At 36.6% G+C, this 8,102-nt stretch overlaps 1 non-coding gene across 1 annotated transcript; it reads right to left on the bottom strand.

The window, feature by feature from the left end:
* Positions 1 to 7,792: 7,792 nt before the first annotated feature.
* LOC130971933 (small nucleolar RNA R71) lies at positions 7,793 to 7,896 on the bottom strand. The gene has a single exon (XR_009083134.1). It is a non-coding gene; the product is annotated as a small nucleolar RNA R71 (small nucleolar RNA).
* Positions 7,897 to 8,102: the final 206 nt, after the last annotated feature.

The raw sequence follows: 8,102 nt of genomic DNA, 5'->3' as shown, positions 1-8,102 counted from the left end.
GGAACTCGAGTTAATTCTTGAAGAATTCCAATTTTCAGTCAAGAATGAGTTTGACAACTCAAGAGTTACCAATTAATCAACCAAGGCCAAAAGGGAAGAAAATCTACTCGAATGAAAATAATTTGGATAAAGCCAAAGCATCCATAACATATAAGTCTGAAATACCTCGATTTATATTAAATAAAGAAAATCCTAACATGAATGGCTCATAAGCCAAATAAGCAACATAAGTAATACAAGCATTAAAGTATCTGAAAATAAAAGAGAAATATAAAGTAAAAGGAATATTGAACCTGATGAAGAGTTGAAATCCTAAATCCTTTAAGAGGAATCCTACTCCTAAATCCTAAGAGAGAGGAGAGAACCTATCTCTCTAAAAACTACATCTAAACTATGAAAAGTGAAAATTATGAATGAATTAATGATTCCGCTCCACTCACAGCCTCTAATCTGTGTTTTCTGGGCCGAGAACTGGGTCAGAAACAGTCCAAAAGTCACTCCTAGCATTTTCTGGTCCGTACAGGTCGCGGCAAAGTGACACGAAGGCGTCATCCACGCGTTTGCGTGGATTGAAGTTTGCAGATGCGACGCGGACGCGTCACCCACGCATTCGCGTCACTTAACTTCAGAACATCTATGACAAATTATATATTGTTGCGAAGCCTCAGATGTTAGCTTTCCAACGCAACTAGAACCACGTCGTTTGGATCTCTGTAGCTCATGTTATGACTGTTTGAGTGCGTAGAGGTCAAGCTGGACAGCTTAGCAGTTTCTTCAACTTCTTGTATTCCTTCCACTTTTGCATGCTTCCTTTCCATCCTCTGAGTCATTCATGCCCTGTAATCCCTGAAATCACTTAACACACATATCAAGGCATCGAATAATAACAAGAGAGGATTTAAATAAAAAGAAAATAAAAGGCAAAGAAGCATGTTTTCAATCATAGCACAAAATCACGAAGGAGAATGTAAAACTATGCAAATCATGTGAATAAGTGGGCAAAGGCTTGATAAAAACCACTCAATTTAGCACAAGATAAACCATAAAATAGTGGTTTATCAACCTCCCCACACTTAAACATTAGCATGTCCTCATGCTAAGCCTAAGAGAAGCTATAAAGGAGTGAAGAGGAATGATAGAGAGTATGCAATGCAACCTATCTATGCAGATACAACTACATGCAAAATGTTTCTACCTACTTGGTTAAAATCAAATAAGTTCTCCAAGACAAATATGAATCAAATTCTACTAATTCAAATCATACAGTGAAAACAAGTAAACTTGTAAGAAGATAGCTCATAAAAGCAGGGAACATAGAATCAAGCATTGAACCCTCACTGGTAGTGTATATGCACTCTAATCTCTCAAGTGTCTAGGGTCAATCACTCTACTCTTTCCTAGTCATGCTTTCTAAGCTTTGTTCTTCATCTAACCCATCAACAAATATTTAGTATACCAATGCAAACATCATGAGGTCTTTTCAGGATTGTAATGGGGCTGAGGTAAAGGTAAGGATACATATATAAGGATAAGTGAGCTAACAAAGTAAATCCTTGATTAGTTTAAGATCTCACCTAACATATACATACTTTATACAATTTAAAATGCTTTACCTAGCTACCCAAATTTTTCCACTTTTGTAAAATATTTATGGTTAAATAATGTAACCATGTAAATAAGCTCAAATCTCACAGGTTGTGTGTTCTAGCTTTTAACTATGTTCCAAATATAGCTTCCAAACAAATTTAACATTTAAATTTTGATTTAAATTAGTGAAATTTTTTTTCAAAAATAGGGTCTTAAAAAGAAACTCATTACTTTAACCAAGCAGTAGCTAAATGCATAAAATCAAACAAACATGCAATGCAACATGCAAATGCAACAATGAACTACAAATGAAACAATGGTGTTGAAAAGAAGAAAATAGCTAACCCATGGAGATTAGTATCGACCTTCCAACACTTAAAGATTGCACCGTCCTCGGTGCATGCAAAGATGTGCAGGTGCCGGGGGTTGTGGTTTCTCAGCCGGTGCTCGTTGTAGAGTCTTTCTCTGTACTCTTCCTGGTGGCCAGCCTGAAAAAGGGAGAAGAGAAAGGGACATGAAGTCAAAGGGATAGAGCAAGGGAGAGGGCAGTACTAGTAAGAATCATGCCAAAATAAAGAAGAATGCCGTTAACACATGGTCGCGATTCCATGAAATTAGGATATCAATGGAAGCATAGCATGATAAATTGAGGCAATTGAATGCAAGATGTTTATTGGCATGCTGGCAAAGGCATGAGTAGCGTAAATCAAGCATTAAAAGCCTTAATGTATTATTAGTCGTGAGAAACTAACAATAACGTTTGTATTGATAATTATATTTAATTAATAAAATATTAAAAAGGGTTTAGTGAAAAACAGGCATTAGAGTAGAAGGATAGAATAATTAAGAATGCACAATGCCATACGGGCTTTGTCACAAACACAAAGCATGCATATTAAATAAGGTATGGAAAGTATTAAATTGAACATGCAAGCACCCTTAAAAAAATAATATATAATTGTCAAACAATTTCTTAACAATCCACAAGCAAAATAATGACCCAAATAAATTTCCAACACCAATTTCAGTTCAGTTTAAGCATCAATCAACCCAGTAAAATAAACAGTCACAGAAATTCAGTCCATAAACACAATGTAACTAACCTAACAATTTAAACCTAATCTAACTACTAGAATTCAGAATTGAAAACAGGTAAAAGCAATGAAAGTAAAAAGAAATAGGAGAAGCAGAGGAGAAAATGGAACCTGTGTATGAGGAGAAAAGGAAAGAGAAGAATGGGGTAGGGAGCAGTGGTGGTGCAGTGGCACAGAACTTTGCCGCCGCTGGTGGTTGCTCATCAGAACAGAAGATGCAAACTAGGGCTGGCACGGAGATAGGGGTGACGCAGATAGAAAAGAAAAAATGGAGAAATGGGGAAGGAAAGGGAAGAAGGAAGGGAGAGAGGGTAGACGACAATGGTCGCCAGTGGTGGTGTCGTCGGATGGACGGAGGTGGTCGGGTGGTGTGGTTGGGTTGGTTCGAGGGTTGGAGTCAGAGAAGAAGAGAAGAATAGAGGGTTTGCGGGTGAACCGCGATTGATCTCCCCTTTTCAAATTAAGGATCGAAAAGGGCCTTATGCGTACGCACAAGGCTGTGTGCGAGCGCACACGAGGGAAAATGAGGAGGTATGCACACGCACAGCAGCATGCGGGCACTGCAAACAGAAGAGGTATTAAGTCTTGTGTGCGCGCACAAGCGTGTGTGCGTGCGCATACAAGGGAAAAGAAAGGGATGTTCCCATGCACATTGGGTGCGTGTGCTACGAGCAGAATGGGTGCCCAAGGTTGTGCGCACGCACGAGGGTGTGCTCACGCACAAGTAGCTTCCCTTTTTTTCTTTTCTTTTTTAAGAAACATGGTGAGGTGTGCGTGCGCACAGCAAAGGGTGTGTACGCACGGAAGGAAAAAGAGATAGGGTGCTCATGCACAGCTGGTGCGAGCGCCCTGAACAGACTGGGTGCTAAGGAGTGTGTGCACGCACAGGGCTATGCGTATGCACAGATTGCGAAAAATAAGGGAGGTGGGCGCGCACACAGATATGTGCGTACGCACAGGACTCTGTTTCTACAAAAATTTTAGTGTCTTAAGGGAACCAACATGACATCTAAAACAGGTTTTCAAGCTCCAAAACATGTTAAACTCCAAAAACACATTATTCCACTAAGATTACCAAACTAACATGAAAATGCAACTAACTAACTAAGCAACATAACCAATTATTCAAGAAATAAAAGTTAAAATAGAGAAAGTTAGAAGAATATTATGATGGTGGGGTGTCTCCCACCTAGCACTTTGGTTTAAAGTCTTAAAGTCGGACTTTTTGCAGAAGCTTGTGTTATGGTGGCTTATTGATGAGCGGATAATTTATACGCTTTTTGGCATTGTTTTTAGGTAGTTTTTAGTAAGTTTAAGCTACTTTTAGGGATGTTTTCATTAGTTTTTATGTTAAATTCATATTTCTGGACTTTACTATGAGTTTGTGTGTTTTTCTGTGATTTCAGGTAATTTCTGGCTGAAATTGAGGGACTTGAGCAAAACTCTGAAAAAGGCTGACAAAAGGACTGCTGATGCTGTTGGAATCTAACCTCCCTGCACTCAAAATAGATTTTCTGGAGCTACAGAACTCCAAATGACGCGCTCTCAACGTCGTTGGAAAGTAGACATCTAGAGCTTTCCAGCAATATATAATAGTCCATACTTTATTTGGGAATTGACGACGTAAATTGGCTCTCAACGCCAAGTACATGCTGCTGTCTAGAGTCAAACGCCAGAAACACGTCACAACCCGGAGTTGAACGCTAGAAACACACTATAACTCGGCGTTCAACTCCAATAAAAGCCTCAGCTCGTGGATAGATCAAGCTCAGCCCAAACATACACCAAGTGGGTCCCGGAAGTGGATTTATGCATCAATTACTTACTCATGTAAACCCTAGTAGCTAGTCTAGTATAAATAGGATAAGTTACTATTGTATTAGACATCTTTGGTCTCAGTTTTGTTTTATTCTTCATCTTAAGATACTATTGATCACGTTTTAGGGGGCTGGCCATTCGGCCATGCCTGAACCTTTCACGTATGTATTTTCAACGGTGGAGTTTCTACATACCATAAATTAAGGGTGTGGAGCTCTGCTGTACCTCAAGTTTCAATACAATTACTATTATTTTCTATTCAATTCTCTTTTATTCTTATTCCAAGATATACATTGCACTTCAACTTGATGAATGTGATGATCCGTGACACTCATCATCATTCTCACCTATGAACGCGCGTGACTGACAACCACTTCCGTTCTACTTTAGGCCGGCCGCATATCTCTTAGATTCCCCAACAGAATCTTCGTGGTATAAGCTAGATAGATGGCGGCATTCATGGGGATCCGGAAAGTCTAACCTTGTCTATGGTATTCCGAGTAGGATTCCGGGAATCCGGAAAGTCTAACATTGTATGTGGTATTCCGAGTAGGATTCCGGTATTGAATGACTGTGACGAGCTTCAAACTCCTGAAGGCTGGGCGTTAGTGACAGACGCAAAAGAATCAAGGGATTCTATTCCAACCTGATTGAGAACCGACAGATGATTAGCCGTGCTGTGAAAGAGCATAGGACCATTTTCACTGAGAGGATGGGATGTAGCCATCGACAAAGGTGATGCCTCCAGACGATTAGCCATGCAGTGACACTGCATAGGACCATTTTCCCGAGAGGATGAAAAGTAGTCATTGACGACGGTGATGCCCTACATACAGCTTGCCATGGAAAAGAGTAAGAAGAAATTGGATGAATGTAATAAGAAAGTAGAGATTCAAGAGGAGCACAGCATCTCCATACGCCTATCTGAAATTCCCACTATTGATTTGCATAAGTATTTCTATCCTATTTTATTTTCTGTTTATTATTAATTTTTGAACTCATCATAACCATAGCTTGCTTCATACCAACAATCTCTGTGGGATCGACCCTTACTCACGTAAGGTGTTACTTGGATGACCCAGTACACTTGCTGGTTAAGTTGAACGGAGTTATGATCACACCAGGGATTATTAAGATCCCAATTCATCACACCATGATCTCTTTGGGGTATTTTTGATTTCATACAAATACAAAGAGACCAACTTTGAGGATCACAATTTCGTCCACCAAGTTTTTGGGGCCGTTTCCGGGGATTGTTCGAGTATGGACAACTGACGGCTCATCTTGTTGCTCAGATTAGGTAATTTTCTTTTCAAAAATCTTTTTCAAAATTGTTCTTTTCTTTTTCGTTTTATTCCAAAAATATTTTCAAAAAAAATTAATAAAAATTCAAAAAAAATCATAAAATCATAAAAATCAAAAATATTTTGTGTTTCTTGTTTGAGTCTTGAGTCAATTTTTAAGTTTGGTTTCAATTGCATGTTTTAAAAAATTTACTTGCATTTTTCGAAAAAATCCATACATTCATAGTGTTCTTCATGATCTTCAAGTTGTTCTTGACAAGTCTTCTTGTTTGATCTTGATGATTTCTTGTTTTGTGTTGTTTGTTGTTTTTCATATGCATTTTTTGTTTGTTAGAGTCCATGCATTAAAGAATTCTAAGTTTGGTGTCTTGTATGTTTTCTTTGCATATAAAATTTTTCAAAATTATATTCTTGATGTTCATCATGATCTTCAAAGTGTTCTTGATGTTCATCTTGACATTCATAGTGTTATTGCATGCATCATGAGTTTTGATTCATAATTTTTATGTTGTGAGTCATTTTTATGTTTTTCTCTCTCATCATCAAAAATTCAAAAAAAAATCAAAAAAAAATATCCTTTCCTTGTTTCCCTCCAAATTTTCGAAATTTTGGGTTGACTTGGTCAAAAATTTTTAAAAAATTAGTTGTTTCTTACAAGTCAAGTCAAATTTTCAATTTTAAAAATCTTATCTTTTCAAAATCTTTTTCAAAAATTATATCTTTTTCATTTTTTTCTATTTTTCGAAAATTTCAAAAATCTTTTTCAAAATATTTTCAAAATCTTTTTCTTATCTTTATGTCATATTTTCGAAAATTCACTAACAATTAATGTGATTGATTCAAAAATTTGAAGTTTGTTACTTTCTTGTTAAGAAAGGTTCAACCTTTAAATTCTAGAATCCTATCTTTTAGTTTTTTGTTAGTTAAGTAATTAATTTTAATTTTAAAAAATTAAATCTTTTTATCTTTTATCATATCTTTTTCAAAAGTTTTATCTTTTTCAAAATTTGATTTCAAAATATTTTATCTAACTTCTTATCTCCTTATCTTTTGAAAATTGATTTTAATATCTTTTTCAACTAACTATTTGACTTTTTGTTTGTTTCTTATCTTTTTCAAAACCACCTAACTACTTTTCCCTCTTCAATTTTCGAAAATACCTCTCTCTTTTTCAAAAATTCTTTTTAATTGTTTTAAATTTTAATTTTAATTATATCTTATATTTAATTTTCGAAAATACTAACCTCTTTTTCAAAATTATTTTCGAAATTCTCCCTCTCTTTTCTTATTATATTTAATTATTTACTAACACTTCTCTTCACCTCTCTTCATCTAAAAATCCGAACCCATTCTTCTTCACTCTTCTCCCCTTTCTTCTTCTACTAACATAAAGGAATCTCTATACTGTGACATAGAGGATTCCTCTTCTTTTCTTGTTTTCTTCTCTTTCATATGAGCAGGAACAAGGAAAAAAACACTCTTGTTGAAATTGATCCTGAACCTGAAAGGACTCTGAAGAGGAAACTAAGAGAAGATAAATTACAACAATCCAAAAGTAACCTTTCAGAAATTTTCGAACAAGAGAAGGAGATGGCAGCCGAACCCAATAATGATAATGCAAGAAGGATGCTTGGTGATTTTACCAAACCCACGTCCAAATTTGATGGAAGAAGCATCTCCATTCCTGCCATTGGAGCCAAAAATTTTGAGTTTAAGACTCAACTAGTTGCTTTAATGCAACAGAACTGCAAGTTTTATGGACTTCCATCTGAAGATCTTTACCAGTTTTTAACTGAGTTCTTGCAGATCTGTGAGACTGTTAAGACAAATGGAGTAGATCCTGAAGTCTACAGGCTCATGCTTTTCCCTTTTGTTGTAAGAGACAGAGCTAGAATATGGTTGGATTCATAACCTAAGGATAGCCTGGACTCCTGGGATAAACTGGTCACGACCTTCTTGAATAAATTCTTTCCTCCTCAAAAGCTGAGCAAGCTTAGAGTAGATGTTCAAACCTTCAAACAAAAAGATGGTGAATCCCTCTATGAAGCTTGGGAAAGATACAAGCAGCTGACCAAAAGGTGTCCATCTGACATGTTTTCAGAATGGACCATATTAGATATATTCTATTATGGTCTATCTGAGTTTTCGAAAATGTCATTGGACCATTCTACAGGTGGATCCATTCACCTAAAGAAAACACCTGCAGAAGCTCAAGAACTTATTGACATGGTTGCAAATAACCAATTCATGTACACTTCTGAGAGAAATTCCGTGAATAATGGGACGCCTCAGAGGAAGG

Source organism: Arachis stenosperma, chromosome 3, assembly GCF_014773155.1.
Source record: "Arachis stenosperma cultivar V10309 chromosome 3, arast.V10309.gnm1.PFL2, whole genome shotgun sequence".
NCBI lineage: Eukaryota > Viridiplantae > Streptophyta > Magnoliopsida > Fabales > Fabaceae > Arachis > Arachis stenosperma.
Note: the sequence above shows the minus strand (reverse complement) of the source record. Positions and strands in the feature narration are given on the sequence as shown.